At 39.7% G+C, this 18,227-nt stretch overlaps 1 pseudogene; it reads left to right on the forward strand.

Annotated features, from left to right (window-relative positions):
* The first annotated feature begins 5,156 nt into the window (after positions 1–5,156).
* On the forward strand, positions 5,157–17,918 carry LOC136222829 (receptor-like protein EIX2; annotated as a pseudogene).
* Positions 17,919–18,227: the final 309 nt, after the last annotated feature.

The following is an 18,227-nucleotide window of genomic DNA, read 5'->3' on the forward strand; positions in this document are numbered from 1 at the left end:
TTTTAATGTTGGCTGCCAAGAGCAATTTTACCATTCAACGGTTGTATCCACTTCAGCGGTTGTCTCCACTTCAATGACATTTTATGTCTTCATAGCTCGCGGTAGTTGTGAATCTATTATTCGTGATTTAAAGGGGGAATCCCCCCCCCCCCATCCGGGAAAAAAACTTTTTTTATTCCAAAACGATGTCGTTTTGTTTTGTGCTTTTTATTTTACAATAAAAGCAGCAGTATCGCAGCGCAGGGCAACAAACTCGATTTCAATTCAATTGATATCGATCGACGACAGACGAAGCAGCAAGCGCTCCCTCCTCACCTCCTCCAAGCCGGCCGTCTTCCTTCTCCGTCCGGCTGTCTTCCTTCTTCGGCCGGCCGGTCACCATCTCCAATCCACCAACAACAACAACAAAGCCTTAGCCCCGAAATGATTCGGGGTCGGCTAACATGAACCATCATATAAAACCGTGAAATCAAGTCGTGTCAGCGACACAAATTCACTCCCTCCACTCCGTCCTATCCACTACCATATTTTCCTCAATCCAACAACACCTCATCAATTTTAGGTTAGTTAACTTTTGCCCTTTAATTTTAATTTTAGGTTAATGGATAAATTAATTGAATTGATTGATAGTGCATTCTTAATTTTAGTCAGGAATTTTCACATGCACTTTAATGAGTAAATGAATTTGCTCATTCACCGTTAGATATATGCTTATTAAATCTAAGCCTCAGGATGCTTTGAATCTCCACTTTAGGATTCTAATAAGCCTAGATCTAACGGTGAATGAGCAAATTTTACATGCTCATTAAGGTGCATGTGATCAGGACTGAATTTTAGATTAATAGACAAATTGATTGAATTGATTGATAGCTTATTTTTAGTTTTAGGTTAATGAACAAATCGATTGAATTGATTGATAATTTATTCTTAATTTTAGGTTAATGGACAAATTGATTGAATTGATCATTTGGCATTATTGATTCAATTGATCCAAAACTGAAAATTATCTCTCCAAAATCACAAACCTGAACAACAATAATTGAAATTATGAAAATAATTGATGCGTAACAATCCGAGAATCCCGGAAATGGATGATTACGAGTCGGAAACATTAAAATTTACATTTTTTATCAAAAAAATCATGAAAATAATGCATGACAATTGAACGATTTTATATTTTTCGTCACAAAAAATTGAACATTTTTACATTTTTTGTCATAAAAGATTGAACAATTTTACATTTTTTTATCTTTATATAGATTTTTGCCCGTTTTACCCCTCCCTTAAATCTTGGATCCGTCAATAGGAACTACCATACTAGAAACTTTGTTTGCAACGTATGTAGCTTGTAGTTTGCAACGTATGTTTTTTTTATTTGTTTTAAAGATCTGAAGGCCTGACAATGACAATAAAATGTTTCTATTTTAAAATATTAAATAGCAGTTGTAATTTTGTGTACTGTTTATCCATTACGTATTTCAGTTATCCTCATTGAGTACAAGTAGTTCGTTCAAAAAAAATATGGGGTAATTAATTTATTAGTCCCCATATTTTGACAAAACACACTGTTTAGTCTCTGTATTTTAAAAAACACATGATAAAGTCCCTAACCTTTTTCTTGATGAACTGTTTAGTCCCTAATTTTTTTATCAGTGAACTGTTTAGTCCCTGCCATTAGACTCTCATGAAGATTTTGTTAGTCAATTTGGATTTGCGTTCTTCTTTTCATTTGCTTTAAACTTTAATGCATCTGAAATCAACTTTGAGTGTTCTTCTTCTTGATTTTCTTCTTAATCGTTCAAATTCGTAAGCATTGTGTATTTTCTTTTTCTTGTTCTCCATACAAATAGCTTCTTCTTTTAAATTGAATTTCCCCTTCTAAAGTTTGAAGGTAAATAGTAAAGGGTAATTTAGTCATTTATGAAGTCATAAACAGTAAAAAATCTAACAAATAGACGGAAGGACTAAATAGTTCATTGAGAAAAAAGTTAGGGACCTTACCATGTGTTTTTGAAAATACAGGGACTAAACAGTGTATTTTGTCAAAATATAGGGACTAATAAATTAATTACCCAAAAAATATGTACAAGTAGCAATTATATTATACTAGAGTTTAGAACACCGTATTTTTACGTTTTTTTCCATTTTCATGTTTCCCATTTTTTTGCTTGTCAGTTTTCATTTTTTCATGTTTTTTTTGTTCTACACATTTTTTTCTGTTTGTCACATTTTTTTCCGTTTTCACGTTCTCTATTTCTTTTCTCTTTTTTTCGTTTTCAGGTTTTCTTCTCTTTTTTCTCTACATGATTTGGATATGACATATATTTAAATAAAATTGATTGGATTATTTAATCTTGCTAAAAAAATAAGTTTGGATGAGATTGAGTCTTGGATTGGTGGTTAATAACCAATCCAATCCAACTCTATGAAGTATCTATGGATTGGATTGGTTATTTACAACTAATCCATGGATTCTTTTCTTTATTCGATTGGATTGGTTTTTTTGATCTAAATACAATGACCATTGTATTGATCTATGAACACCCCTAATCCTCAATGACTTCTACTTTTTTTTTTTCATATTAAATCATTTACTAATCTTTAAAATTTCCTTAATATTTAATTATTTTTAATGATATTATAGAAAGTATATATATAAAATTTTTTTTACGAAAATACTTATATCTTCATTAGATACAAAAAGAACAAGTACAACAAGAAACGGAAAACGTAAAAAATCTTACAAAATCTATAGTGGGACGAAAACGACTAGAAATAGTATAAAAATCCATAAAATGTATAATACACACAGAAAAACAATAATACTATACTTCATGTGAAAATCCAAATTCGCAGAAAAACAACTGCAATTCAATCTTCACCATTTAGGTCATTCCCAATATTCGAATTTGAGTCATTTCTTTTGTTGCAACCACGTAAATATATTGATCCACATATAAAATAAATCGTTTAAAAGGTACAAGGGAAAAGTAAAAAATAAACCTTATGGTTACACCTGTTTTCGATCCGCACCCTTGTGGTTTAAAAGCTTATAAACTGGTATCCTGAGGTTTATTTCGTTAGCAAACACATACCAAATTGACTAACGGTGTTAAAAGTCAAAGGAAAAAAAGTTAATTTAGTCCTTATATTTATTTATTTTATAAATTAAATCACCTTGTTATCTAATTATCACAAATAAACCCTAAAATAAAAAATAAAAATCAATTACATCGTATCAACCCAATTACCTTGTTAATCAACCTATAATCTTTTCTAGCTACCCAATCACCTTGTTAATCAACCTAATCTTTTCTTCATCAGGCACCTCAATAGATGCCCACATTTCTTCGTCTTCCTGCTTCAACTCAAACCCAACGCACTCTAGCAATTCAACTCCTCCTGGAACATCACTAATTGCCTCCCTAATCTTTGGATTCCCCATTCTAATCTTCCTAAATTTTGCATTATCTGATTCCTTGACGATATTTCTTAGCAATGTAAGCACAACTTCCACAGATCCCTCCGATGGCTTTCCGGACAAATACGTACCAACAGAAGTCTGCAATTCGTCCGCGTAGATTCTTCTGTCCCATTACCACCTTCTCAAATGTACCAGACCTCTTCTTCGGAACCATATGATGGCCCACAAAACGGGCATTCGAAAACATTCAATGTATAACCATTTCGAGATCTTTTTCCGTTGTAATCAATGAATCAAATGGATCGAAGCCCTCTGCTGGTTTGGGATTTGGAAGGGAATTGGTAACAGTATGAGGTTTTTGGTCATCAGAATGAGATGTTTTGGGGGTAAAGGCTTGGAATCAAGTGAAGAAGGGTTTGTAGTTGGTTTGGGATTAACCTGTTGAGAGATTGAAAAATTAATAAAGATGAGAGAAGAGAGGAAAAGAAAAAAACAAATAAAAAATTAAAAAAGATGGAGAAGATGGTGTAATTGATTTTTATTTTTTATTTTGGGGTTTGTTTGTGATAATTAGATAATAATGAGGTTTAATTTATAAAATAAATAAATATAAGGACTAAATTAAATCTTTTCCCTTTGACTTTTAACACCATTAGTCAATTTGGTATGTGTTTGCTAACGGAATAAACCTCAAGGTACCAGTTTGTAAACTTTTAAACCACAAGGGTGCAGATCGAAAACAGGTGTAACCACAAGGTTTATTTTTGTACTTTTCCCAAGGTAACAAATAGCAGAATAATAAAGAGCATATACAATTTAAACGGATAAATGAAATCCAATATATATAAATACTGACTAAAAAGAAAATAGATTAAAGAAAAATACAGTAAATCTAGTCCGATAAAAGGGGAAAGAATCCTTCTTTCCTCCCCAAAATACAGTACTTATATCATTTATTGCTCATGATTAAAAATACTTAAAATAGAGTTCACCTCCATATACATTAAAAAAAAATATGACACTAGTAAACTCTAGCATTTTATAAAATTAATTTTGATAGTAATATCTATCCATTTAAGTTGAATTAGTCAAATTATATGTCCAAATTCATTAAAACAATGTCTTTGGAAGAAAAAGAAAAACTAAATGACACAAAGTATTTCTAACCCTATAGAAAATTTCATGTTTGTCTTAATTGTTTTGAAACACCAATTTCTTTGAAATGGGACCAACTTCAACCATTCTTATAATTTTAGTCTAATTTTTCAAAATTTTCAAAATTCTATTGAAATAAAATATAAGTTGCAAAAACACCCGGTACCAATTTTACCTTTAACATTTAAAATGATACTATTTTATTTCTGATGTTAGAAGTAAGTTGGGTAAATTTGAAAAATAATTAATCAAACTGTCTTTTCGATCATGAATTTTATCATCCACGCTTTACGTGTGAATCATTTGATCACTCATTAGTAGCAGATCATAAAATCATAATTAGAAGTAAAAAAAATAAAAATAAAAAATATACTATCTTTTATATGAATTTGAAAAAAAAAATCAAAATATTTTTACACATGGTTGTAAACGTTAAAAATATTTTTGCACAACATTTTATCTTTTTCAAAATTGAAGGAGTTATTACATTTTTTAGGAATATTTGGGAGGGTAGATCTAAAATTATCATCAAAATTTAATTTGAGGTCTTTGTTTATAAATTCAGCAATTCTATGTGATGATATTCATCATTTCACTTATCAACAACAATGACTTCTACTTCAACTTCAACTTTCATTCTCTTCTTTTCCTTAATACTTTTCATATCAAGCCTTTGTTTTGGGGCTGCATCGAGAGCGAGAGAAATGCTCTTTTACAGTTTAAGAATGGTCTCTCTGATCCTTCCAATCGTCTTTTCAATTGGGTTTCAGACAGATCTAACTGTTGTAATTGGACCAAGATTGTCTGCAACAATATTACTTATCATGTACTTGAGCTTAATGTCAGAACTCTTTCTCCACGAGAGTATTATGGTCCTGATCGTGTAGTGTATGATGATTCCGAGTATCAAGTATATAGTAGGAAGTCAGCATTGGGTGGAAAAGTGAGTGCTTCTTTACTTCATTTGAAATAATTGAGCTACTTGGATTTAAGCTATAACGATTTTGGAGGTGTTTCCATTCGCAAATTCGTTGGTTCCTTGCAGAGTTTAAGATATCTTAACCTCTCTAATGCTGGATTTGCGGGAATGATTCCTCCTCAGCTTGGAAATCTCTCAAATTTAGACTATCTCAATCTTGGAAAGATGTATGATCTTGATGACTCGCGAAGCCAAACCGGGCCGAATTCATTACACAGGTCCAGCCCATACTTAGATCCATGGTCTAAGATGGGATGAGACCCGAATAGAGGAAGCGGGTGAAGTGAGTAACCGCCCCGAATTCCTAAATGGATCATTAAAACTCCCACTCAGGACAAACGATACCACGTTTGTAGCCACGAAAGCCACGAGAGGGGGCATGACCTAAAAAGGAGTAACCGCCCTCGGAACATGGCCTGGAAGGGGTAACCGCCCTCGGCGGTTACTTAAGAACACTTATAAAAAGCCCTAAGGCCAAAGGGGGAAAGGTACATTCACATTTTTCCCACAATACTATTGTCAATTTACCAACCCTCCTACAAAAACTGACTTGATCGTCGGAGAGTTTTCCCGGAGATCCTGTCTCCGGTTCTGTTTTGCAGGTAACCACGGCGGAGATCATCAAATCGGATCCAGCAAGTTATCATTGGTGCGGTGAAGGTGGACCTTTTTTACCAACATTTGGTTATAGGTACACAAAGAACATGTCAGAACCATCACGAACGACCGACGTTATAACCAGATCCACTAGTATGAACTCAAGGGGTCCACGGATTGTGAATTCGCAACCTGCAAGTACGCAGCCTGTGGTGCCTAGCTCGTCAGGCCCTTCGGGGCAATTGAGTCCCTTATTGGAGGTTCAAGTGCAAAATGAAATGGAGATGTCCAATAGCGATTTCGTACAAATGGCAGGACAAGTCTTGGCTTCAAATATGAGCCAAGCGGCGGGGGATCGAATGATTAGTTTGTTAACCGCAATGGCCGATCATAATACCGCCGTGGCGGCTGCTCCTCAACAACCTGTTGTTGTCTCCACACAACCATCGACTATTGTCGCCATATCTGCGCTTCCGCAGCCATCTCGAGAGCTAACCCAGATAGGTCAGAGTAGTCGCATGAACCCACGCAGCCATCCAAGCAACTACTCGTACCACGATCCTAGTATGACGATCCATCCGACCTGGCAAACATCCCAACCGACATCGGGAATACCAGGAATCCTTCCACTACAACACACGGAACCCTTGGTTAACGGGCATTCAGAATTAATGGCGTCTGGGGCGAATACGTTTGGGCAGGAGCACACCTGGAACTTTGATCCTATAACCGGACGACGGCTAGAACCACGGCGAGAACAAATCTCAACATCAATTGGCGGGTGGATGCCACCTAGAGTTCACCAGCAGCGGATGGAAGAGGTTCGGCGAATACCCAATCTCGAGTTGGAAGATCAACTACGGAACATGATGGAGCGAATGGGGTACACGCCTAGGGCGAGAGCAGAGGTGCAGAGTGATTCGCCTTTTGCTCCGTCGTTGCGAGAATTTACACCAGATCACAGGATAAAGGCCCCGGCGATACCTAAATACTATGGGGATCCTAATTCTGATCCTGAGGCTCATGTCAGGAACTACAGAGAATTAATGGATGTTGCGGGAGCGAGTGAAAGTATAATTTGCAGATTATTCTCGACCACTTTGGGCGGAGCGGCATCTGATTGGTTTCGGTCTTTAACTGCTGAATCTATTCACAACTGGAATCAATACAGTCGTGATTTCTGTGCCAAGTTCGTGGGCTGTAAAGCGGTAGATGTGACGGATAGGCAGCTGAAGGAGATCAAACAGAGGAACTATAATTCCCTGAGGGAATTTGTTGTCGAATTCAACGATATTCTGGTGCGGTTACAGAACCCGGATATCGTGAGCATCCGCAACATCATGGCGGATGGAACCACGGATTGGAGCATGCGGGAGGAAATCATCCGCAACAAGCCACGCACAGTGGCCGAACTCATGAAGATAGCAAAGGAATTCATGGAAGTGGACGATGTCAACAGAGAACATAGAGCTCAAACCCGGAGAGAGAGAGATGCTGCTAGATCCACTTCGAACAATCGACGCCAGACCCAGTCCAAGGGTAATTTTGTTCGCAGAGGTGACCGCTCCTTTCAAGGGGGAGGATATCAAACACCATTGAATACGACTCGCCAGGAGGTGTTACTTTGGATCGAAAAGAACCCTCTGAAGAAGGATGTGCGGTTCCCCGAGGTGAAAGGCCGAACTAGTCTGGGGCGATATCCTAACAAATATTGTAGGTTCCACAGATTGAACGACCATGACACGAACGATTGCTATGAACTGAAGAAGGAAATAGAAAAGCTGATTGAGAGGGGCAAGCTAGGCCAATTCGTAAGAAAAGAAACGATTGATGAGAAAACAACGCTCCCGCATGAGGGAGAAGCAAGGCCCGAAAAGAAACAGAAGAAAGGGGTGATAAACATGATAGCTGGCGGGATCTATGAGCCGTTAACAAAAAGGGCTCGCCGTGAACAGCGAAAAAGCAACACGCATAGGGGGGATGCCCTCAATTACTCATTCACGCGAATCACGGAGCCGCATGCGGATGCTTTGGTGATTACGATGGCTGTGGAAGGATGGGACGTCAAGCGGGTCCTTATTGATACTGGCAGTTCTTGTAATGTTATTACTCGGACTGCATTCAACAAGTTGGGAATTAATGACGAGCGAGTGGAACATATATTCATGGATGTAACTGGTTTTGGAGGTCAATCGTCTCAAACAAGTGGACAAGTGGTGTTGGAAGCAGAAATGGGCGATAAGAATCTAAAATGGCGAGGTGATCTAGAATTCGCAATTGTTGATCTCCCGTTGGCCTACAACATAATTCTGGGGCGTCCGTTCCTATCGGAAACGGAATCGCTCATCTCAATGAAGCACTTGACATTACATTTGCCAACACACCAAGGGCGAGTCATAGTTGAAGGTGATCAACTTGTATCTCAACAAGCCTATACATTGTCACTTGAACCAAAGCCAGGTGAAGAGGATAAAGTTGATGAGAAGTTGCCGGCAGAAGCATTAGGAGAAACAGAACTATTCGCCATCTCAAATGACAAGAATGTACGAATAGCGGCAGGACTCCCCGAGGAAACGAAGAAAGCCATTACCGAGGTGTTGATCCAATGTGAGTCGGCATTCGCCGCTCCGAATGAAGTGCTAAAAGGAATAAGTCCAGATATAGCAACCCATCGTTTGAATGTGGACAAAGGTGCAACCCCAGTGCGACAGAAAAAGAGAGGACACGCTCCAGAGCGGCAGAAGGAGATTGAAAAAGTTGTGGCGGATTTGCTAAAATCAGATGCAATTCGAGAAGTCACCTATCCGGAGTGGCTAGCCAATGTGGTGCTAGTCAAAAAGCCAAATAGAACGTACAGAATGTGTGTCGAATTCAAGGATCTGAATAAAGCTTGTCCAAAGGATATGTATCCGCTACCTAACATTGATATATTGGTAGATGGAACTGCAGGATTTGAAGCTTTATCGTTCACCGACGTGAAATCCAGTTACCACCAGATACCCATGGAGAAGGCGGATGAAATCAAAACATCATTCATAACTCATCAGGCGACTTATTGCTTCAAGGTGATGCCCTTCGGATTGAAAAACGCAGGAGCAACATACCAGAGGATGATGAACAAGATATTTTCAGACAAGTCAGGCGAGAACTTCTCAATCTACGTAGATGACATGATCATCAAAAGTAAGAAGATGCGAGACCACCCGCAGGATATCAAAGAAATCCTGGAAGTGCTAATCAAATATGGCCTCAAGTTGAACCCAGAAAAATGCACGTTCGGAGCAAGGGCAGGAAAATTCCTGGGTTTCATTGTTAGTGGCAAGGGAGTTGAGGCGAATCCTGAGAAGGTTAAAGCAGTAATGGAGATGAAAACTCCGAGGAACGTAAGGGAAGTACAAAGACTAAATTGGCGGTTGGTGGCATTAGGGCGATTCATATCATGCTCGGCTAGAAGATGTCTACCTTTCTACAATGCCATCAAAAAATCTAAGTCCTTTGAATGGACGCCGGATTGTCAAGAGGCATTTAAGGGTATAAAGCGACTGCTATGCTATCCGCCCTTAATGAGCAGGCCGGAGGACGGAGAAGATTTATTTCTTTACATATCCGTCACCAGTATGGCGATATGCACTGTAATGGTGCGAGAAGAAGAGGGCCAACAATATCCAGTGTACTATGTGAGCAAGGTCTTGAAGGATGCAGAACTTCGGTATTCGAAGTTGGACAAAATGGCTCTCACGGTGATAACCACGGCGGCTAGGCTAAAACCATACTTTCAGGCGCATACTATCATTATGAGAACCGGAATTCCAATGCGGAAGGTACTGCAGAAACCTGATGCATCCGACCGATTAATGGAATGGTCAATTCGCCTGGGGGAATTCGATATTCCCTACGAAGGAAGACCAGCACTAAAGGGTCAAGTACTTGCCGATTTCGTGAATGAATTCACGTGGGATGAAGATGAACGTCCAAAGGCACAAAAAGAAGAGTGGAGCATGTTCACAGATGGGGCATTATCCACAGATGGGGCTGGACTGGGAGTCGTCATCAAAGGCCCGGAGGTTATTCGCCTATACTATGCGGCAAAGTTAACTTTCAAAACTACCAATAATGCCGCAGAGTATGAAGCAATGATATGTGGATTGAAGCTGCTTAATGAACTTACGCCAGAAAGAGTGGTGATCTACAGCGATTCTAAACTCATGATAAATCAGATCAAAAAAAACTATCTGGTGAAACAAGAAGATCTGGTCAAATACCATCAGATAGTCGGCAGATTGACGCAGGAGTTAACACACAAGGGAGTCGTCTGGGAAATGGTGCATGTTCCAAGAGGCCAAAACACAAAGGCTGATGAACTGGCAAAAGCAGCGGCGAGTAGAGAACCATGGAATCAAAAAGCATGCAATTTGGAGATAAGATCCGCACCGGCATTTGAAGTCGATCAGATTATGGTCATTGAAGAGCTGGAAGATGATGAAGATTGGCGGATACCTATCCGCCAATATCTGGAGCAGGGAGATTTGCCAGATGACAAAAGCCTAGCCAGAAAGCTAATTGGACAATCAGCGAGATACTCAATTCGAGATGGAACTTTGTATCGAAAATCATATACATGTCCATGGTTGAAATGTGTTAGCCGCAATGAAGGAGACTACGTACTGCGAGAACTCCATGAAGGAATGTGCGGCGCACATGAAGCATCCACGGCGTTGGCAAGAAAGGTCAAGTTAATGGGATACTATTGGCCAAAGGTGATGGAGGATTCCCAGAAGATGGTAGCGGAATGTCACAGCTGTCAAATCCATGCGAATGAAAAACACGTTCCCGGAGCCGAACAAATCTCTATAATGACGGCATGGCCATTCGCAACATGGGGAATCGATATAGTAGGTCCATTCCCAGAAACAACAAAGAAAAGGAAGTATTTGGTAGTCGCAGTTGACCACTTCAGCAAATGGGTAGAAGCGGAGGCAGTAACCGCTCAAACACCTGAACGAATGATCGAGTTCTTGCGAGAGAACATTATCATGCGATTTGGAATCCCGCAAAAGCTTATAACTGACAATGGCACCCAGTTCAACTGTGTCAAGTTCAAAGCATACTGCGAAAGCATGGGGATCAAGAATCATTTTTCTTCCGTAAACCATCCCCAATCGAATGGTATGACAGAGGTTACCAACAGGGCCATGATTCAAGGTATCAAGAAGCGGCTAGGTGATAAAAAAAATAGGTTGGGCGGATGAGATACCCCATATGTTATGGGCATACAGAACTTCTGTAAAAGCAGCAACTGGGGAAACACCTTTCTCGCTGGTTTATGGAGCCGAAGCAGTCCTACCTATTGAAATCAAATCGCCTACAGATCGAATAATTTATTATTGCGACACACAAAATCCTATCAACATTAGAGATGCATTGGATTCTGTTGAAGAACGAAGAGAAAAAGCTTACATGCGAATGGCAGTGTACCGCAATAGAATCAAGAAATATCATGACAGAAGGGTGCGAAAAGTGATAATCAATGAGAACGACTTGGTCTTGAAAAAAGCGGACAAAATACAATCCAGAGATGGCAAAGGCAAATTAGGCGTCAACTGGATCGGACCATACAGAGTATCCAAGAAGCTGGGACCATCAACTTTTGAAATAGAAGACATGAGCGGAAAAAAGCTCCTGCGCACCTGGAATCTAGAAAATCTGCGCCTATATAAACGGGCCGGGTAGTTCAGGGAAATGACGAGTACTCTTTTTCCTTTTATGAGTTTTTTCCCACTGGGTTTTCTGATAAAAGGTTTTAATGAGGCTTTGATCCCGCACATTTCATATACCAATGTAACAAAAAGTCTTTTCTTTTATCAATAAAGATATTCAATTGTTGCATACGGCGTTTGAGTGCGGATCCTTTTTAGGACAACCACTTCAGTGTGTTATCTACAAACAAAAGGCGGGTAAATCGCGTAAAAACCTTATGGTTAAACTTAAAAACACATAAATGTGTTGCCTATTAAGAAAGGCGGATGCATGATTACGCATCACTCGCAAAAACCTTATGGTTAAACTTAAAAACACATAAATGTGTTGCCTATTAAGAAAGGTGGATGCATGATTACGCATCACTCGCAAAAACTTTATGATTAACCTTATGATTATATTATTTTCGAAAGAAAAATTATAAGATAAGGCATAAAATTAAGCGAATTAACGAGTACTCAAAAAATTGCAAAAAGGGTCTGGCCACCCTAGCGGAAACGAAACTAAACTACGAGGAAATACAAATATGGAGTCGGCAAAAGGGCAAGGGTCACGTATGAAAACAAAGGGCAATAAGGAATAAAGCAACAATCGCACGTATAGGTAAAGCGGCAAGCAAAAGAAAATATATATATACGGGCAGTTTGTTACATACAACAGTCCAGATATAAATCAAACTATGCTACAGCTTCCTCTCCTTCACCCCTATGGCCCTCCTCGCCTTCAGCGGCTCCCTCATCTCCTCCAGTGGGCGGATCTGCTTCAAGCGAATCCTCAACCCTCGAATCAGTAACCGCTTCAGAGGGCGGTACCTCTTGCTCAGGCTGAGAAAGGTCTTGTGGTGCCTCTTTTTCCGCGTTCTGAGTAGGGATCTCGCAGCTAATTGGAGGGTTCTGAAAACTCTGCCAATCTAAGAAGAGTACCTCATCCATATCAGCATCCTCGGCTTCCAGCTTGTCCCACTTCTCAGTTAGATCCTTTTCGGGGATGGGAACCTTGGGGCGGCTAAGTACTCGATCTAGATGCCCATGCTCATAAGCAGCATGAATTCGCTCCCCATACCAATAGATGCGAGCACCATCTTCGGCTAGAATCTCCTCAGCTTTCTTCTTTTGCATCTCCAGAGCCTCCTTGGATGAATTTAGATCATCAAGGACCTTTTGCAGCTCGTCGGACTTAGCCTGGAGGGATCTGAGAGCTTCCTCCTTCTCGCTCATAACCTTCTGACAAGCGCCTTCAAGAGCCTTTACCTTCCCTTGGACATCATCATAAAGCGACTTTTGAGTCGCCAATTCAGTACCAAGGTTCTCCAACTCTTTAGCGCGTTCAGAGTTCCCTTAGGAGAGCACCCTCCGCGAAGTTAATAATCTACATAAAAGATGATTCGCAGATAATAAGAGCGGATAGAAATGTGCGGTTACTACAAATGCAAGATCCTTGAAAGAGAATATCATAAGTAACAATATACCTCTATAGCCCGCTTCTCAATCCCCTCCATAGCAGTAGGAAGCGGCACTTGCTCTCGCACGCGAGAAGCAGAGGGGAGTCGCCCAAGGACATTGCATATGGAAGAAACAATGTCCCTACACGAGAAGCTCACAGCCATGCCAAAGGTCCTAGTCCACCACCCGCTGATATCGAGAATTGGCTGCGAATGCATAAGGAGAAAGATCAGGAGAACAGCAGATAACTCATAAGGAAAAATTAACAACATAAAAAAGGGGAATAGATCAATATACCTCATGGATGGGTGTACTGCTTTTTCCTTTGGACGAGGCGGATACAGGTGTACCGCCAACAGTGAGGGACACAGAAGCATTTTTCTTTCTGGGACGAGAAGACTCTGTATCCGCAGTATTCTTCCGCTTCCTAGTTAAGGGAAGGTCCTCGGAAGCAGAAGCTGGACCTTGTGAAACGGAGGCCCTTGCGGGAGAAGCCGCCTCGATAGAAGCAATCGCCCCTCCAGGAGAATTTGCCCCTGCGACTGAAGTGTTTCCCTTCATTCGCCTCTTCCTTCTCGCTAGGGCTTTAGCCTCCCGATCTGCAGCGAGTTGAGATAAAGGATCACCCCTGCAAAGGGTTAAAAGAAATCATCAACTTGGAAATAAAAAGTACCTTGTACAAAAACGCGATAAGGGATATAGACAACGTGATCCCCCTCGCGATAGGCAATCGCCACTCGGCTCCTTAGCATGTGGAAAGCCTGATCATATGTCCATACAAAGGGAGGAGTACCCTTCAAAAACTTGATCACAGCGGATTCTTCCTCGCTGGGGTAACCGAAGTTCAAACTCTTTACATTTGGTCGGCCCCAACGGCGAAGGAAGTTCGGATTCCCTTCGTGAAACTTGATGAAGAAATAAGATCGGTCCCACTCGCGGATTTTGTTCAGCTTCTCGTCAAAACCATAGTAACCGCTCTGACGGATGAAAGTAAAATACCCCGCCGAACTTTTGAAATGATGAAGCTTGGAGAAAATTTTGAGCGAGAAGGGAACCTCCAGAAAATCCGCCAGAAATTTGTCCAGAGTTAAATCGGCCCATCCATTGGGATGCAACTAACCGGGTGCGATTCCGTAACCGCCAAGGACGGAGGCAACCTCATCCGCCAGTGGATACGTGAAGCCGCAGATGATCTGGGCGACGAAAATGGTGAAGTACCCCTTTGGGTAGTCGCCCGGTCCTTTATCCTTCCCGAGAATAAGGGTTTCGACGCCTTGGAGCCAAGGATACTGCTCCCGCAAATCGTCAATTGTCTCTTGACAAACTAGACTTCCCGACCTGTCCTTCTTCGGTAATAAACGGGGGGTTGGGACAGGTGGCGGAATCAACTTTTTAGGGTCAAAACCTAGGCCCTCATCGGTTGTATTCGCCAGGTGGAGGAAGTCGGCGGGATGAGAATCAGACCCAGGAGAGCTGGTTGAAGCTTCATCAACCATCTCCTCGACCTCATGGGAGACCTCGCGGACGTAATTTTCGTCGAATGGTGCGAAGTCGAGGTCAGGGTTTGACATATTGATGAAGGAAAATGAACAGAAGTAAAGAATCGAGCGAGGTACAAATTCTGGAAAGGAACACTTACATATGAAAGACGACACGGAGAAGAACGGACGCAAAAAGGTTGAGGCCGGAAGAGAAACGACGCAAAAGGTGGATGCCGGAAAAGAAACGACGGGAAAGGGAAAGTCACAATTTTCGAATTTTGAAAATCTAGACAAAAACGAAGAGTCTCCTATAAAAAAGACCCTAAAGGGCTCTTGCCAAACTAAGGGGGAGGCATGTGATGACTCGCGAAGCCAAACCGGGCCGAATTCATTACACGGGCCCAGCCCATACTTAGATCCATGGTCTAAGATGGGATGGGACCCGAATAGAGGAAGCGGGTGAAGTGAGTAACCGCCCCGAATTCCTAAATGGAGCATTAAAACTCCCACTCAGGACAAACGATACCACGTTTGTAGCCACGAAAGCCACGAGAGGGGGCATGACCTAAAAAGGAGTAACCGCCCTCGGAACATGGCCTGGAAGGGGTAACCGCCCTCGGCGGTTACTTAAGAACACTTATAAAAAGCCCTAAGGCCAAAGGGGGAAAGGTACATTCACATTTTTCCCACAATACTATTGTCAATTTGCCAACCCTCCTACAAAAACTGACTTGATCGTCGGAGAGTTTTCCCGGAGATCCTGTCTCCGGTTCTGTTTTGCAGGTAACCACGGCGGAGATCATCAAATCGGATCCAGCAAGTTATCAGATCTTTATGTTGAGAATTTAGATTGAATTTCTAGTCTTTCTTCTTTGGAATTTCTAGATATGAGTTATGTGAACCTTAGTCAATCTTTTAATTGGTTAAAAGTGATCAATTCAGTCCCTTCTTTACTTGAATTTCACTTGTCAAGGTGTAGCCTTCCTATTTTTAATCCTACACATCTTCCCGGTCTCAACCTATCTTCTCTTTTGGTCCTTGATCTCTCAAATAATTATTTTAGAGGTCCAATTCCAAATGAGATTCAAAATATGACTTCTTCTTTCCTTAGGGAACTCAATTTGTCTATCAATAATTTCAATTCTTCTATACACAACTGGTTGTATGACTTAACCCATCTGCAACTCCTCAACCTCCAAAAAAATCAATTGCAAGGTCAAATTTCAAGTGGCATTGGAAACTTGACTTCTCTAATTACCCTTGACATGTCATACAATGATGTACTTGAATTTAAAAAAGGAATTCCAAACTCATTTAAACATTTCTGCAATTTGAAGTCACTCGATCTTTCAACTATCAAATTGAACCAAGAAGTCAATGATATCTTGGAAATTCTATCATTAGGTTGTGTTTTCGATATGCTACAATCATTAACTTTGGTTAATTGTGAATTATCTGGCCATTTCACAGATAATCTTAACTACTTTAAGAAACTTATTTGCTTTAGTGTATTTAGTAATTTGATCTCTGGTCCAATTCCTTTGTCTTTGGGAGAAATGAATTCCTTACAAATTGTAAACATTAGAAATAACAGATTGGAGGGTGAGATTTCTCATCTCCACTTTGTAAATCTTACAAGGTTGGTTGGGTTTTTTTGCAACTGGGAATAACATTGCATTGAGAGTTAGCTCCAATTGGATACCTCCTCTTCAACTTCAAGCTCTTGGTCTAGGTTCTTGCCAAGTTGGATCTCAATTCCCAAAGTGGCTTCGTCTATTAAAGCATTTGGTATATTTGGATTTATCCAGCTCAGGGATTTCAACTCCACTTCCTATTTGGTTTTGGGATTCCATTTCAAATTATGTAATATTGAACTTTTCTCGTAACCATATGTATGGTTCCATTCCAAATATGCCTTTTGTTAATGAAGTCTTTCCGACAATTGATTTAAGTTCCAATAATTTCAGTGGGTTCGGTACCTTATTTTTCTTCAAATATCACTGCATTAGATCTCTCCAATAATTCACTTTCAGGATCTATCATTAACTTTTTATGCAACGAGATCAAAGCAAATGGAAGTTCTTAATCTTGAAAGAAACTTCTTGGATGGTGAGATACCAAATTGTTGGAGCAGCTGGAAGAAATTGAAAGGATTAAAATTAGGTAACAACAAGTTTCGTGGAAATATTTCCAACTCTATTGGAACTCTAAGTTTGCTTGAATGGCTCCACCTTCACAATAATAATCTCTCCGGTGAAATACCACCAACAATTCAAAATTGCAAAATGTTGTTCATACTTGATTTGAGTGAAAATAATTTTGTTGGAAGCATTCCAACATGGATCAGAGATGGATTTGCTGATTTGAGCATTCTCAGCTTACATGAAAATAAGTTAGATGGGTAATTACCTACGGAACTATGTCTTTTGGTTTCATTACACATCTTGAACCTTGCACATAATGGTTTCTTTGGTACAATACCAAGTTGCTTTAGTAACTTTACTGAAATGGCTATTAGGAATGATTCTACTGGTGCATTTTATACTAGAGTCGTGACTGCATTTTTTATGGAAAGCAACTTATTAGTGATGAAGAGGAAAGTGATGGAGTACAACACCAACCCTAGATTTGTAAGAAGGATAGATCTTTCTAATAACAATTTATCGGGAGAAATTCCTACAGAAATAACAAGCCTTGTAGAATTATTATCATTGAATTTGTCACAAAATTATTTAACTGGAAGAATCTTAACCGACTTCTCTCACAATCAACTTTCAGGTGAAATTCCCGAGAGCATGTCTACCTTGACATTTCATAGTACATTGGATCTTTCCTCTAACAATTTGTCAGGTAGAATTCATTCGGGGACTCAATTGCAAAGTTTTAATTCTTCTAGTTTCATGGGCAATCAACTGTGTGGGCTTCCTCTTATTAAGAATTGCACTCTGGATTTTGAAGAAAAAAATGAGAATGAAGATGAAGTAGATATATGGTTTTATGCAAGCATAGCATTTGGGTTTGTATTTGGATTCTGGAGTGTGGTAGGTTCTCTTGTTTTCGTCAGGAGATTGAGACACTTTTAATTTCGTTCTGCTTATGATTTAGGAGAAAAGATTTGGTGGAATTTTGTTGGTAGGTTTTATTAAAGAAAATTTTATGTTTTCTTCTATGATATCAGTATATATGTTTTTTTTTTCTTTCTTGTAGTGATGTAATGTTGTAATTGTAATGAGTTTCTGTCAACGAATATATTATGGTGAAATTAGCACCATTGCATATAGTAATGTTGTTATTGTAATGATTTTATGTGAAAAAAATATAGAGATAAAGAGTAAATTTAATCCTAACGTCTTAAAGGAGGTGCATATTTAACCTTAACGTATGAAACAGTA

Source organism: Euphorbia lathyris, chromosome 3 (genome assembly GCF_963576675.1).
Source record: "Euphorbia lathyris chromosome 3, ddEupLath1.1, whole genome shotgun sequence".
In the NCBI taxonomy this organism is placed as follows: Eukaryota; Viridiplantae; Streptophyta; class Magnoliopsida; order Malpighiales; family Euphorbiaceae; genus Euphorbia; species Euphorbia lathyris.